At 50.8% G+C, this 15,604-nt stretch overlaps 1 protein-coding gene across 3 annotated transcripts in view; it reads left to right on the top strand.

Moving 5' to 3' along the window:
• Nucleotides 1-15,604, top strand: part of LOC140389564 (neprilysin-like) — a 284,568-nt gene that overhangs the window by 162,156 nt on the left and 106,808 nt on the right. The gene's annotated exons all lie outside the window — the stretch shown is intronic.

Genomic DNA, 15,604 nt, shown 5'->3' with positions numbered 1-15,604 from the left:
TCTCCCCATTGTGGTGCTACGAGGATGATAATAAGTGGGATGAATTGGGTAGTTCCTTAAATGGGCCAGTAGAAGCACTATGGGCTGAAGAGCCTTCGCCTGTGAAGCAATTGTTCGGGAAACCGCTCTACAGCACACAGGTGACACATTAACCAACTTCCCAAATGGTAATCTGATCGCTTTGGTCAAACTGAGACTGATAATTGTAATATTTATGACTGACAAGTCTCAGTGAGAGGCCAAGGGTTCAGGTGCACCAATGTTCAAAAGATTCGCTGATCAATTAACTAAAGAAAGTTAATCGAAAGCTCAGTGCTGCTGCGTTTGGATTTTAAAAGCCTGCAGACTATAGGAGGAAGGGAAGGTAACGCAAAGCGCTTTATTGTTTTGAGGGGGTTGAATGAAGGTGGTGGATTTTGAAGCAATGAAGAGGTCTGCTTTCACATCATGATGGTCGAGGGATTGATATTGACCACGACGGCTGGGAACACTTCCCTACTTTTCTTCAAATAATACTGCTGCGATAAAAGATTGAAACCACTCAAGTCTGTAAGATGCAGTAACAGAGACTTTTTATTCACAAACACGCTTGGGAGAGACAACCTGCCCCTCCAGGGCGTCTGCCTGATGCAAAGGCTGCATAACACACTCAGATTTTGTGGGTCTCGCCCTTCCAGTATAAAACCCTAATTAGCAGAATTATACAGGCTGCAGCTGTCCCCTTTATCTCACTGAAGGCTGAGGTTTCTGCTCCTTATCGCACTTTTGCTTGGCCATCCTGTGAAGGTCATTCAGTTTGTGATTGCTACTTTCCCACACCAGCGTGCTGAGGAAGAGCTCCAATAACTGTTCTTTAAAAGCTGTTAATGCTCAGAACTACTGTTGCATACTGCAAAGGTGTTAATATTTAATGTCAAATTATTTCATTTACCCCATTTCAGTACCATGGGATCTGTCACATTGACCAAGCTGACAGGGTATATAACTGCTCCGTTTAAAATACTAATTTAAAAGGCTCCGTGTATCACTCCCTCAGTATTGCACCAGGGGCGTCAACATGGATCTTGTCCTCAAGTCTCTGGAGTGAGACTTAATTGTACTCCTTTTTAAAAACTTGTTTAAGGGATGTGGCCATCACCAGTAAGACTGGGCTTTGTTGCAATTGAGCTTGAGAAGTTGGTGGTGAGCCACCTTCTTTAGTTGCCCAACGGTGCTGCTGGGGAGTGAGTTCCAGGATTTTATCCCAACGTCTGTGAACGAACGGCAATATAGTTCCAAGGCAGGATGATGTGTGAATTGGAGGATAACTTACAAGTGGTGATGTTCCACTCTGGAGGGATCTGGCCCCGGGAAAGGGGGGGTGCACGGAGTCCTGGCCCGCGATCAGGGCCCACCGATCTGCGGGCGGGCCTGTGCCACGGGGGCACTCTTTCCCTCCGCGCCGGCCGCTGTAACAGTCCGCCGTAGCCAGTGTGGAAAAGAACCCCCCTGCACATGTGCTGGGATCACGCCAGAACACGCTGGCGCTCCCGCGCATGCACCAACTTGCGCCGGCCGGCGCCGCAGCCCTTTATGAACCCATGCTGGGTCTGCCCAATGGGACAATTTCCATCCAGCTGCCGAAGTTGCGGAGGATTCCGCACCTTCTGGGCAGCCCGCGCCGGAGTGGTTCACGCCACTCCTCGGCGCTGGTACGGCCTGGCCCGCCGAATAGCGGTGAATCCCGGCTCTGGTTCTGGCCTTGAAACCATCTCTTCCTCAGGCAGCTGAAGGCCGCACTTGCATACCGACAGTGCAATATAAAACTGGTCCGCGATCTACCAGCCGCACCGCGCGCGAAATCGAGCAGGCTGGTTAGATAGCTGAAGAGGCCAAAGTCGAGAAACACGCTGGGCGTGGATCGGTTTCCAAACTAACTGTCTCGCTCTCTTTAGCAAGATCCATATTCCACCGCGGAGTGGGGGGTGGGTGGGGGGGTGGGTGGGTGGTGGGTGTGTGGTGGGTGGGGGGGTGGGTGGGTGGGGGGGTGGGGGGTGGGTGGGTGGTGGGTGTCTGTGTGTGATGTTGATGTTCAATCAATTACTCTCGAGACAAGGTGAGTCATAACTAATCGGCTTTAATCAGCTAGAACTGTACCCAGCAGCTTCGATACAGAAAGTGAAGGCTGCTGGGATGGCATCGGTTCTTCTACTTCGCCCCTCAGGGCGGAGCTATGTACATCAGCCAATTGTAGACTCCTGGGTCTAGCCGATGGTCATCCACCTCTCAGGTACCGCACATTCACCCCCTGTTAAAAAAAGAGCCCGGCGGGGTGATGGCCAGCGTTAATGTCGCCTTTCGCATGGTATGACCAGGTATGGAGGTGCCGTGATGTCGAGGGTAATAACCAAGTGTTCATAGCGCAGCAATGAGTCGATTGGGTGGCCTGGTCGTCCTTCTGGAGCGTCTGGGCTTCGGCGGTAATCCTGATGGGGGTCCCGGCGGTTGCGACTCCGGGAACGTGGTGTCGTCCTCCCAGGCAGCTTCGTCACCCCTAGGCGGCGCTGTTGGGGCGAAATGTGGATGGGGGGGCACCTGTAGTGGGCGTCGGTGCTTGTTCGGGCCTAGGGAGGGGCGGCGGGAGTACTGACCCTCCGTTCAGGTGCTGTGGGGAGGGTGGGGGTGGGGGCACTGGTGCGGGTGCGCGTGGGGCTCCAGCGGGCGCCAGGTCCCGAAGGGAGACTGTGTCCTGCCGGCCGTCAGGGAACTCTACATAGGCGTACTGGGGGCTGGCGTGCTGCAGGTGGACCCTCTCGACCAACGGGTCTGACTTGTGCGCCCTCACATGTTTCTGAAGCAGGATGGGTCCGGGTGTCACTAGCCAGGTTGGGAGCGAGGTCCCGGAGGAGGACTTCCTGGGGACAACAGGGAGAGGTTCATGAGGCGTTTGATTTGTGGTAGTACAGAGCAGCGACCGGATAGAGTGAAGGGCCACCGGGAGGACGTCCTGCCAGCCGGAGACTGGGAGATTCCTAGACCGAAGTCCAGACTGAGGCGTTCAAAGGGACGGGAAGCCTTTACCAGATGCCGGTAAACGCACTCTGGCCGGTAGAAGTGCGGTTTGCACTCCGCGCAGATTTGGCTGTCCCTGGTGACGGACCTGAGCTCCTCGATGGAGTACGGCAGGTTGCGGCACTTGATAAAATGAAAGAAACCAGTGACCCCCGGGTGGCAGAGGTCCTCGTGGAGGGATCGGAGGCGGTCCACTTGTGCGGTGGCGCAAGTGCCGCGGGACAGGGCATCAGGAGGCTCGTTCAGCTTCCCCGGACGGTACAAGATCTCGTAATTGTAGGTGGAGAGTTCGATACTCCACCGCAAGATCTTGTCATTCTTAATCTTGCCCCGCTGCGCAGTATCGAACATGAAGGCAACCGACCGTTGGAGAGTGAATCTCCTGCCGGCCAGGTAATGCGTCCAGTGTCGCGTAGCTTCTACTATGGCCTGGGCCTCCTTTTCGACCGAGGAGTGGCGAATTTCGGAGGCATGGAGAGTGCGGGAGAAGAAAGCCACGGGCCTGCCCGCTTGGTTGAGGGTGGCCGCCAGAGCTACGTCGGACGCATCGCTCTCGACCTGGAAGGGGAGGGACTCGTCGATAGCGCGCATCGTGGCTTTAGCAATGTCTGCTTTGATGCGGCTGAAGGCCTGGCGGGCCTCCGTCGACAGGGGGAAGGTTGTGGACTGGATCGGGGGTCGAGCCTTGTCTGTGTAATTGGGGACCCATTGTGCATAATAGCTGAAGAAGCCGAGGCAGCGCTTCAGGGCCTTGGGGCAGTGAGGGAGGGGGAACTCCATGAGGGGCGCATGGGCTCAGGGTTGGGGCCTATGCCTCCACTTCACACTACGTAGCCTAGAATGGCTAGACGGCCGGTGCTAAACACACATTTATCCTTATTGTCAGTCAGATTAAGGATATTCACGGTCTGGAGAAATTTCCGGATGTTGGTGTCATGGTCCTGATGGTCATGGCCGCAGATGGTGACGTTATCAAGATATGGGAACGTTGCGCGTAAGCCGTACCAGTCAACCATTCGGTCCATCTCTCGTTGGAAGACCGAGACCCCATTCGTGACACCGAAGGGAACCCTTAAAAAGTGATAGAGCCGCCCATCTGCTTCGAAGGCAGTGTACTGGCGGTCACCATTACGGAGGGGTAGCTGGTGGTAGGCAGACTTGAGATCCACCATGGAGAAAACCTTGTATTGCGCAATCCTGTTTACCAGGTCGGCTATACGGGGAAGAGGGTACGCATCCAGCTGCGTAAACCTGTTGATGGTCTACTGTCGTCAGTGACCATCCTATGTTTCTCCCCGGTCTTTACCACCGCTACGTGAGCCCTCCAGGGGCTGTTGCTCGCTTCGATGACCCCTTCCTTCAGCAGCCTTTGGACCTCCGACCTGATAAAGGTCCGGTCCTGGGCACTGTACCGTCTGCTCCTGGTGGCGACGGGTTTGCAATCCGGGGTGAGGTTCGCAAACAGGGAAGGCGGGTCGACCTTAAGGGTCGCGAGGCCGTAGACAGTAAGGGGGGGTATAGGGCCGCCAAATTTAAAAGTCAGGCTTTGCAGATGGCACTGGAAATCCAGCCCAAAGAGGGTAGCTGCGCAGAGGTGCGGCAGGACGTACAGGCGGAAATTGTGGAATTCCCTGTCTTGGACAGTGAGGTTCGCTAGGCAGAACACCTTTATCTCCACCACGTGTGACCCGGAGGCCAGGGAGATCCTTTGGTTTACGGGATGGGTGACAAGAGAACAGCGTCTAACCGTGTCGGGGTAAACAAAGCTTTCCGTGCTCCCAGAGTCGATCAAGCACGACGTCACATGGCCGTTGATGGAGATCGTCGTTGTAGCTTTCGCAAGCGTCCGGGGCCGACTCTGGTCCAGAGTCACCGAGGCCAGCTGCAGTAAAGGAGAGTTCTGGTCGGGCCGCGTGTAGTCGGCTGTGCTGGGGGCCTGAGGCCCCATCCAAGATGGCGTCAGCCATGGGTCGCACATGGAGTCCGGGGATGAAGAAGATGGCGGCGGCGAGGGACAAAATGGCGGCGCCCACCCGTCCAGCGTGGTGGCCGGGAGGCAAAATGGCCACGCCCGTGGGTCGCACGCGACCTGAGGATAGGGGGGTGGCGGTGGGCGTGGCCACAGCATGGGCCTGGCAGGCCTCGACATAGTGGCCCTTCTTGCCGCACCCTTTGCAGGTGGCGGTGTGGGCCGGGCAGCGCGGGCGGGGTTCATTCGCCTGCCCGCATAAGAAACAGCGTTGTCCGGCGGTGGTAACGGGCCGTCTCGCCGCGCAGGCTTGCGGGGTCATGGGGAAGGTCTGAGGGGCATGAGGGGCTGCCACAACGGGGTGCCACACAGCCCAGGGGGCCGCCGTGCGTCCGGGAGCAAAAGCCAGCGCGTTTTTATACGCAACGTCCGTGGACCCCGCCAGGGCCCATGCCTCAGTAAGTCCCAGAGTGTCCATTTCTAGGAGCCTTCGGCGGATATCGGGGGAGGTCATACCTGCCACGAAAGCATCCCTGATCAAAAGTTCCGTGTGCTCGTTCCCCGAAACTGGCGGGCAGCCACAGTTTCGGCCCAGCACCCGCAGCGCCCGGTAGAAGTCTTCCAACGTTTCCTCTGGCCTTTGCCTCCTAGTCGCCAGCAGATTACGAGCGTAGATCTGGTTCACAGGGCGGATATAATGTCCTTCTAGCAGCTCGATCGCTGCAGCATAATTCTCCGCCTCCTCGATCAGAGGGTAGATCCCAGGGCTGACCTGCGAGCGTAGAAGGTGCATCTTTTGTCTTTCCGTGGGGGTGTCGGCGGCCATGTCGAGGGAGCCCTTGAAGCACGCCAGCCAATGTTTGAAGATAGCAGCGGAGTTGTCCGCGTGGGGGCTGAGCTGAAGGCACTCTGGTTTGATACGGAGATCCAGCCTTTCAACTGAAGTTGTAGCAGATTAAATTGATGCGCATGCAATTACTCTCGAGACAAGGTGAGTCATAACTAATCGGCTTTAATCTGCTAGAACTCTTCCCCAGCAGCTTCGATACAGAAAGTGAAGGCTGCTGGGACGGCATCGGTTCTTATACTCCGCCTCTCAGGGCGGAGCTGTGTACATCAGCCAATGGTAGACTCCTGGGTCTAGCCAATGGTCATCTACCTCTCAGGTACCGGAATACCTGGTATTACCACGTGTGTGTGTGTGTGTGTGGTGTGTGTGTGTGTACGGGGAGGGAACCAGCTCCCGTCCAGGTAAGGTTATCATCGGGTGTCTGGGGTACAGGGTCTGTGGTCTGGTGCCCTGGGAACACTGCTGGGGCTGGCGCTCCGTGTGCAGGGCGTGTTGGATGGCACCCTGAGGGATGGCAAGGGACGTGAGGGTGGGGGATCTGAGGGTACATGGGTGGAGGCCATAGCTGATCACCAGCCTCACACCCTCTCCAATTCCTTACAGATATTACATTATGGATGATATCTTGGACCTGGCAGAAGCCGCCCTCCCAGTGGTGTTGGCAGACCAGGCAGCCAGACGCTGGCGAAGGCAGGGGTAGCAGTGTTGACAGGCAGCATGGCCCCGCCCCACACCCTGAGGACCTGCCACCCATCAGACCAGGGAGAGACTCCAAGGGGGAGGTCAGTGACGGCCCAAGGTGCACAGGCATCACTGGTCCTTCGAACAGGTGACAACTGCATGTACCACAGGAGGCTCCTCCACAACAAGGAGATGGTGTGGCACCCATGCCATGTCCTTACTAACTTGGCTCCATGTGGAGGAGGAGAATACCCACTCGTGGTGGCAGTCAAGGTCACCACAACCCTGAATTTTTATTCCAGGGCTCAAGCGGGGACTGGTATCCCAACATCCAGTCCACAAGTGCATCTGTGAAGTCAGGAGTGCCCTGTTTTTCCAGGCAGCTGACTATATAAACTTTGACCATGTCTCCTTTTGCACGCTGGGCGATCTGGGAGAACCCTGCATTGACGGGAAGGGATTCCACTCCCTGGACATCCAACCTGTGTGTGACCACCACCTGAAGATCATGCTAGTGTGTGCACGCTTCCCCAGGAGTGTGCACGACAGCTACATCCTGGGGCAGTCGGAGGTCCCCGGCATCTTCGAGGGATGCCCCAGGGTAAACAGACTCACATAATCAAACACAGACCAATTGAACAGTACGGCGAGCCCACCTCTGCTTGGCCATCTCATCCCACAACCATTTTACAGCCAGTGGTCTGATAATCGGCTCGAGGCAGAGATTCTGCCCCTTGCAATTGGAAGTCCTGCCCTCGAGAGCAAGCTCTCCTGCCCTAGCAGCACCTCTGGGAGCTGTGCCCACTGTCAGGACTTCAGGCAGTACAGGAGATGCCCATCGAGCCTGGAGTTAAAAGGACACGTGGGAACTGTGTAAACATGCTCTGGCGAGATAGGTTGGGGGAAGCTGGAACTTTCTGGGGGTGGAAGAGAGAGCCTGTAGTGGAGAATTACCTGTGAGAGGGGAAACATCTGATGGACACAGGGAACCCAAAAAAATCATGCGCCTCCCCCACCTTTACCTGTCAGCCATTTGTCACCTTTCAGATGGCTTCCTGGACAATTGGCACCGGCCTCTCCCACCAGAGGTAAATTTCAGTAGCAGGAGGATAGACCCTACATGGCCATTAATTAGCCACAAAATGGCCTCAATTGGCCTGTGGGTGAGGTGGCCAGCCTATGGCTCCCACGCCACTGGTAATGTCACAGTGGGGATGGGCAAGGATGGTAGGCGGTGAGCACAGTGCCACAGTCATGATGCCCAATTCCCTTCCCACTCCCTAATCTGTCTACCCTTATAACCCGAGGGGTGGGGGGGGGGGTTCCGGCCAACATGTCTTGGGTGCAATTTGTCCAAAATGTTTCTAAGTGTGGTCTCCAGCAAAAAAAACAAGTGTGATTCCCACTGGGTGGTTGACATGATCCAGATTGCAATCCAGTCAGACTTCAAAATTTGTTTGGAAGGAGGGCGAGTTTTGTCCCGGCTCAAAGAGGGGCGGGACTTAAATACATCAGCGAGCCTGGCTTCACATAGATCAGGGCCCTGGGGTGGGCAGATTACCGGGAGCTGGGAGAATCCAGCTTTGAACTGACCAATGATATTTTAATGCTTGTTTAAATATGCTAATGTGTTTCCCACGTCCAGCGCGAACGTAAACCAGATTGCGTCAGCTGTAGCAGGCTGGACGCATCGCCCTCTGTTCGGCACCCAACGCCAACCCCATTTTGGGGCACTCCCGCTTTTCTCCCAACATAACGAGTTGCGCGCGCCAGGTGCAACGCGCCTGTTGAATTGCCCCCTTATGTGTAATCTCATCAACTTTACCTTCTGCTGCAAGCTGTTGTTCAATTTGGAATCTGTTTTGACAACAAACACAGGCTGATCAAATTGAGCTCCATCCCTTGAAACTAAGTAAACAGGCCCATGAATCAGTTCTAATGAATGCAGGTACTGGGGATTATTTGTTCTGTTCCTGCAGATGTTTTAAAAATTCATTTACGAGATGGGGACGTCGCGGGTTAGGCCAGCATTTATTGCCCATCCCAAGGTGCCCTTCAGCAGGTGGTGGTGAGCCGGTGCAGTCCCTAAGGTGTAGGTACACCCACTGTGCTGTTGGGGAGAAAGTTCCAGGATTTTACCCCAGCGACAGTGAAGGAACGACTCTCTGACGTTTCTTGCGGTCCTGGGCCGAGCAGTTGCCATTACCAGGCTGTGATGCAGCCCGATAGGATGCTTTCTATGGGGCATCTGTAAAAGTTGGTAAGGGTTAATGTGGACATGCCGAATGTCCTTAGTTTCCTGAGGAAGTATAGGCGCTGTTGTGCTTTCTTGGTGGTAGCGTCGACGTGGGTGGACCAGGACAGATTTTTGGAGATGTGCACCCCTAGGAATTTGAAACTGCCAACCATCTCCACCTCGGCCCCGTTGATGCTGACAGGGGTGTGTACAGTACTTTGCTTCCTGAAGTCAATGACCAGCTCTTTAGTTTTGCTGGCATTGAGGGAGAGATTGTTGTCGCTACACCATCTACACCTCCCGCTGCCTGGGGAAAGCGGGCAGCATTATCAAAGATCCCTCCCACCCGGCTTACTCACTCTTCCAACTTCTTCCATCGGGCTGGAGATACAGAAGTCTGAGAACACGCACGAACAGACTCAAAAACAGCTTCTTCCCCACTGTCACCAGACTCTTAACTGACCCTCATATGGATTGACCTCATTAACACTACACCCTGTATGCTTCATCCGATGCCAGTGCTTATGTAGCTACATTATATTTGTTGTGTTGCCCTATTATGTATTTTCTTTTATTCCCTGTCTTCCCATGTACTAAATGATCTGTTTGAGCTGCCCGCAGAAAAATACTTTTCACTGTACCTTGGTACACGTGACAATAAACAAATCCAATCCAATCCAATCCAATGTATTTCCAAGTCAGGTGGTGAGTGACTTGGAGGGGAACCTCCAGGTGGTGGGGTTCCCAGGTATCTGCTGCTCTTGTCCTTCTAGATGGTAGTGGTCGTGGGTTTAAAAGGTGTTATCTAAGGAACCTTGGTGAGTTGCTGCAATGCATCTGGTAGATGGTGCACACAGCTGACCCTGTTCGTCGGTGATGGGGGGTTTGAATGTTTGTGAAAGGATGAGCAAACAAGTGGGCTGCTTTGGCCAGGATGTTGTTGAGCTTCTTGAGTGTTGTTGGAGCTGCACCCATCCAGGCAAGTGGAGAGTATTCCATTCTTGTAGCCTTGTAGATGTAGGACAGGTTTTGAACGGTCAGGAAGTGAGCTACTCACTGTAGGATTCCTAGCCTTTAACCTGCCCTGCTAGCCACGGTATTAATATGGCTAGTCCAGTTCAGTTTCGGATCGATGGTAACCTCCAGGATGTTGCGATGTTTGAGGTTTTAACTGAGGGAGGCTGTAAATGTGGCAATATTGCAGATTGCGTTGGGATCTATTACAGGGAAAATATTAACAGAGCTTTTGTTCAGAAAATAACCTCGGCTAATTGAAACTAATTAGCATCTCTTGCAATGCTGAGAGGTTTATTTATTTAGCAACCATTGGCTTTGTCAAATGGAAAAAGGACAAAGATTTCAGCCCGATTTCATAATTTTTCAAACATCTGCAAATTATGTCCTTCTGATTGCTGAAGCTTTGTTGAAATGCATATAAGCTGTTTGAAAATAACCTCTTACGAGCATTATCACAGCGTGCAATAGTTGGCGAACATTCAAATTCTGGTTCTGAGAAGGATTACGTTTTTGTTTTTGAACAATGGGTGGGAGGTTGGTGGGGTGGGCAGCTGTGTCAAGGCTACACTTAAGCACTGGCCGGCTTTATCATGTCTTCTGCAATATTGTCTTTTGGTTCCCTCTGTGGCTCTGAATTCCTTGTTCAGGTACCTTCCCACAGCGGCTGGCAATCCTCCAGTATCTCAAAAAAGTGAAAATCTTTGTGTGTGGGTCTTGAGAGAGCTGCATGGAACTTACAGCACTGGCTATTCGGTCCAACTGATTTGTGCCAGTGTTTATGCTCCACACGAGCCTTCTCCTGCTCAATATATCTTTTTGTGTCTGTAGAATACTCAGCTATCTTGTTTTCATATTCCTTGATCGTTTACTTTCATTGTTCCTCTTTGCTTTTCTAATATTTTCTTATTTCTTTCCTAATTTCTTTGTAGCCCTCTCCTTTACAGTCTCTGTGTGCCCTTCGTGTATACCGTTTTTCTAATTACTCTTGCCCTCCTCCCTTTAATCATCCATTTACGGCCAGTTTGTTTGTTAATGGAATATATGTTTCTCTTAAACGCTGTTGATCCCCTTAACAAATATTTTCCTCTACTCTTCCATGTTTTTGTGTGTGAATATGCTTTTTATTATCTTCCCTAGTTCCATTCTCACCCCTTAAAATTAGAGCAATATTTAACAGATTTGGTTATGTATGGGACCCTTTAAGCAGAAGGCAGTGTATGTATCCAGTAAGTTGTCAGAGAACTGGTTGTCAACATTATTGGATTGGATTGGATTTGTTTATTGTCACGTGTACCGAGGTACAGTGAAAAGTATTTTTCTGCGTGCAGCTCAAACAGATCGTTTAGTACATGAAAAGAAAATACATAATAGGGCAACACAAGGTACACAATGTAAATATATAGACACCGGCATCGGATGAAGCATACAGGGGTGTAGTGTTAATCAGGTCAGTCCATAAGTGGGTCGTTTAGGAGTCTGGTAACAGCGGGGAAGAAGCTGATTTTGAGTCTGTTCGTGCGTGTTCTCAGACTTTTGTCTCCTGCCCAATGGAAGAGTGAGCGAGCAGGGTGGGAGGGTCTTTGATTATGCTGCCCGCTTTCCCAAGGCAGTGGGTGGTGTAGATGGAATCAATGGATGGGAGGCGGGTTCGTGTGATGGACTGGGCTGAGTTCATGATTCTGAAGTTTCTTGCGGTCTTGGGCCGAGCAGTTGCCATACCAGGCTGTGATGCAGAAAGATAGGATGCTTTCTATGCTCATCCCATGACTATGGACTATGAGGGGATAGATATGTCCATTTGTACACTTTCCATTATCTGATATCTTACTGCCTGTGCTGACACTTTAAATCTTAAAACTAACACATTTGTCAAATAGCAGACCAGAAAGCATACAAATGCTTTAAGATGCCATATGTGGTAATATTGTCGACAGTAATTTGTGGCCTTTTGTGATGTTCAACTTTGACCCGTTTAAAAGCTGTTAATAGGTTGCAAAATGCACTTTTCCCCCTGTGCCTCTGAGTAAGTTAAAAGGGGCTCTCCACATTGCCCTTGAGAATGAGCAGATTGCCATCGACCAAGTTGATTAATGCAATCTGTTCACCATAGCAGAGTTCGTGAATGGTCACAAGTTAAAAGTGAGATGATTAGCAGTGTGAAGTGAAGTCAGATGGGACATCTTGACCTAAGAGTTTGGGAGGAAGTTCCAGTACATAGTAACATTAAGCCTGCTCTACTATTTAATAAAATAATGACTGATTTCATATCATGCCTCTACTTTCCTGACTTAACCATAGAGCCCTTATATCCCTTAGTGAGTGTAAAGCAAAAGAGATCTAAACAATGAAAATTCTAGAGCTTTGATTTTGTGTTCAAATTCTGAAGTAGGAAGGGCACCGAAATCTCTTTGCACTTTGAGCAAAGAGTACTATCAACTGAGTATGAGCAGTGGAAAAGGGTCAAAGTATCAACTTTGGCAGAGCACAAAAAGAAAGCAGGGCAGCCTTTGGCCACTTGTACATCCTACTCAATTTTCCTTCCCATATGAAAAGGAGACTTTCATTTGCAGACACCTTTCCCAATCTCAGGACGCTTTTGTGAGAATTCCTCCTGAATCAACAACAACCTGAAGGCCAGTGAAGAGAAAAGATGAATTAACATCACGCAAATTGGGCCAGTGCCTATGGGACCGTGGCACATTCCCTTTCTCTATCTGCCAGGATACCTTTATGCTCCAAGACATGCTACCTTCTGAGTAGGCTAGTGTCAAATTCGGGCCCTGTCTACCTGCCCAGTTAGTTTGCCTTGGTCTTGTGACAACCATATGGGCAGCACGGTAGCATTGTGGATAGCACAATTGCTTCACAGCTCCAGGGTCCCAGGTTCGATTCCGGCTTGGGTCACTGTCTGTGCGGAGTCTGCACATCCTCCCCGTGTGTGCGTGGGTTTCCTCCGGGTGCTCCGGTTTCCTCCCACAGTCCAAAGACGTGCAGGTTAGGTGGATTGGCCGTGATAAATTTCCCTACGTGTCCAAAATTGCCCTTAGTGTTGGGTGGAGGTGTTGCCCTTGGGTAGGGTGCTCTTTCCAAGAGCTGGTGCAGACTCGATGGACCGAATGGCCTCCTTCTGCACTGTAAATACTATGATTCTATGATTCAATGATGAGCAGGAAACCAACATTGCCAGAGAAAAGAACAGCTTGACCATTCACCTCATTGTTACCTGAGGCAACTTGCTACACACATTGGCAGACACCTTTGACTTCCTTTGGCTTCCATACAAGCATATGAATTAGGAGCAGGCTTGGGCCACACAGCTGCTCGAAACTGCTGCACCATTCAATGAGATCATGGCGGATCTAATTTTAACTTCAACTTCACATTCCTGTCCACCGTCAATAACCTTTCACCCCTTGCTAATCAGGAATCTATGTACTTCTGCCTTAAATATATTCAAAGACTCTGCCTCAACCACCTTTTGAGGAAGAGAATTCCAAAGTGTCACCACCCCCTGAGAGATTTTTTTTTCCCTCATCATTTTCAATGGTGGCCCCTCGTCCTCGATACTCACACAAGAGGAAACATCTTTTCCACATCCACCCTTTCAAATCCCCTCATGATCTTATATTGGATTGGATTTGTTTATTGTCACGTGTACCGAGGTACAGTGAAAAGTATTTTTCTGCGAGCAGCTCAACAGATCATTAAATACGTGAAAAGAAAATACATAATAGAGCAACACAACATATGCAATGTAACTACATAAGCACTGGCATCGGATGAAGCATACAGGGTGTAGTGTTAATGAGGTCAGTCCATAAGAGGGTCATTTAGGAGTCTGGTGACAGTGGGGAAGAAGCTGTTTTTGAGTCTGTTCGTGCGTGTTCTCAGACTTCTGTATCTCCTGCCCGATGGAAGAAGTTGGAAGAGTGAGTAAGCCGGGTGGGAGGGATCTTTGGTTATGCTGCCCGCTTTCCGCAGGCAGCGGGAGGTGTAGATGGAGTCAATGGATGGGAGGCAGGTTCGTGTGATGGACTGGGCGGTGTTCACGACTCTCTGAAGTTTCTTGCGGTCCTGGGCCGAGCAGTTGCCATACCAGGCTGTGATGCAGCCCGATAGGATGCTTTCTATGGTGCAACTGTAAAAGTTGGTAAGGGTTAATGTGGACATGCCGAATTTCCTTAGTTTCCTGAGGAAGTATAAGCGCTGTTGTGCTTTCTTGGTGGTAGCGTCGACGTGGGTGGACCAGGACAGATTTTTGGAGATGTGCACCCCTAGGAATTTGAAACTGCTAACCATCTCCACCTCAGCCCCGTTGATGCTGACAGGGGTGTGTACAATACTTTGCTTCCTGAAGTCAATGACCAGCTCTTTAGTTTTGCTTGCATTGAGGGAGAGGTTGTTGTCGCTACACCACTCCACTAGGTTCTCTATCTTCAATCAGGCCACTTCTTACTCTTCTAAACCTAAGTGAATACAAACTTAACTTGTCCAATCTTTCCTCATAAGAGTTCCTGCCCATGCAGGTTTAAGTCTAGTAAACCTTCTCTTTACATCTTTTCTTAAAGGAGTGCAAAGTCACTATAGTCCCAGATAACTAGAGGAGGGGCGCGGAGGAAGAGCTAACTGGTGGTGATTCAACCTGAGGGTCGCCACACCGCAGGCGAAGGCAAAGGTTGAGAAGGCAGGGCCTTCATGGATAACCTCAGCCAGTATAGGAATTGAACCCATGCTGTTCGCCTCGCTCTGCATCACAAACCAGGTGACTAACCAACTGAGCTAAACAGGCCCTGTATAATTAAAGCATGACCTCTTTGCTCTTGCACTCAACTTCCCTTGCAATATACAATAAAATTCCATTAACTTTGCTAATTATTTACTGTACCTGCATTCCAACCCTTTGGAATTGGTGCACTAGGACACCCAGATCCTGACAGAACTCCACAATCTCTTACCGTTTACATAATCTGCTTCTTTTATTCTTCCTGCCAAATGAGCAACCTCCCATTTCCCACATTATACTCCAACTTACTTTTCTACCTATCTTTGTGTCACCAGCAATTTTAGAAAACCAACACTTGATCCCTTCATCCAAATCATTTATATATAACTTGTAAAGAGTTGAGACCCGAGCACTGATCCCTGTGGAGCACCATTGAGCAGATCCTGCCAACCAGAAAATGACATTTTTATGCCTATTCTCCACGTCAATGTTACTCCCTACACCATGGGCAGGATTTGGCGGCGGAAATGGCCCACGATTGGCTGGCAGCGCAATCTTCTGGTCCTGCCATTGTCCACAGGGTTTCCTGTTGAATGCACCTCTTACCACCGGGACACATATGGCAGGGACTGTGCCGTCGGCATCACTGGAAGCTCCCGCCAGTCTGAATGACCAGATAATTCCGCCCCATGAGTGTTTTTCTGCAAAAGCCTTTGAGGTGGCCCTTTATCAAATGCCTTCTGAATATCTAAATACAGTGCATCTACCTGGTCCCCATTATCCATAGCACCTGTTATTTCTTCAAATATATTGGTTAAACATGATTTTCCCTCTCTCAAAACGATGACTCTGCCTGATTATCTTGAATGTATCTATGTGTCCTGATATAACATCCTTAATAATAACTCTAAACCTACGACCACTACCATCTAGAAGGTTAAGAGCAGCAAATACCTGGAATCCCCACCACCTGGAGGTTCCACTCCAAGTCACTCATCACCCTGATTTGAAAATATATCACCTTTCCTTCACTGTCGCTGGGGCAAAGTCCTGGAACTCCCTCTCTAACAGCACGAT

The sequence above is a fragment of the Scyliorhinus torazame genome, chromosome 14 (assembly GCF_047496885.1).
Source record: "Scyliorhinus torazame isolate Kashiwa2021f chromosome 14, sScyTor2.1, whole genome shotgun sequence".
NCBI classification, from domain to species: Eukaryota; Metazoa; Chordata; class Chondrichthyes; order Carcharhiniformes; family Scyliorhinidae; genus Scyliorhinus; species Scyliorhinus torazame.
This window is presented reverse-complemented; position numbering and strand designations above follow the sequence as displayed.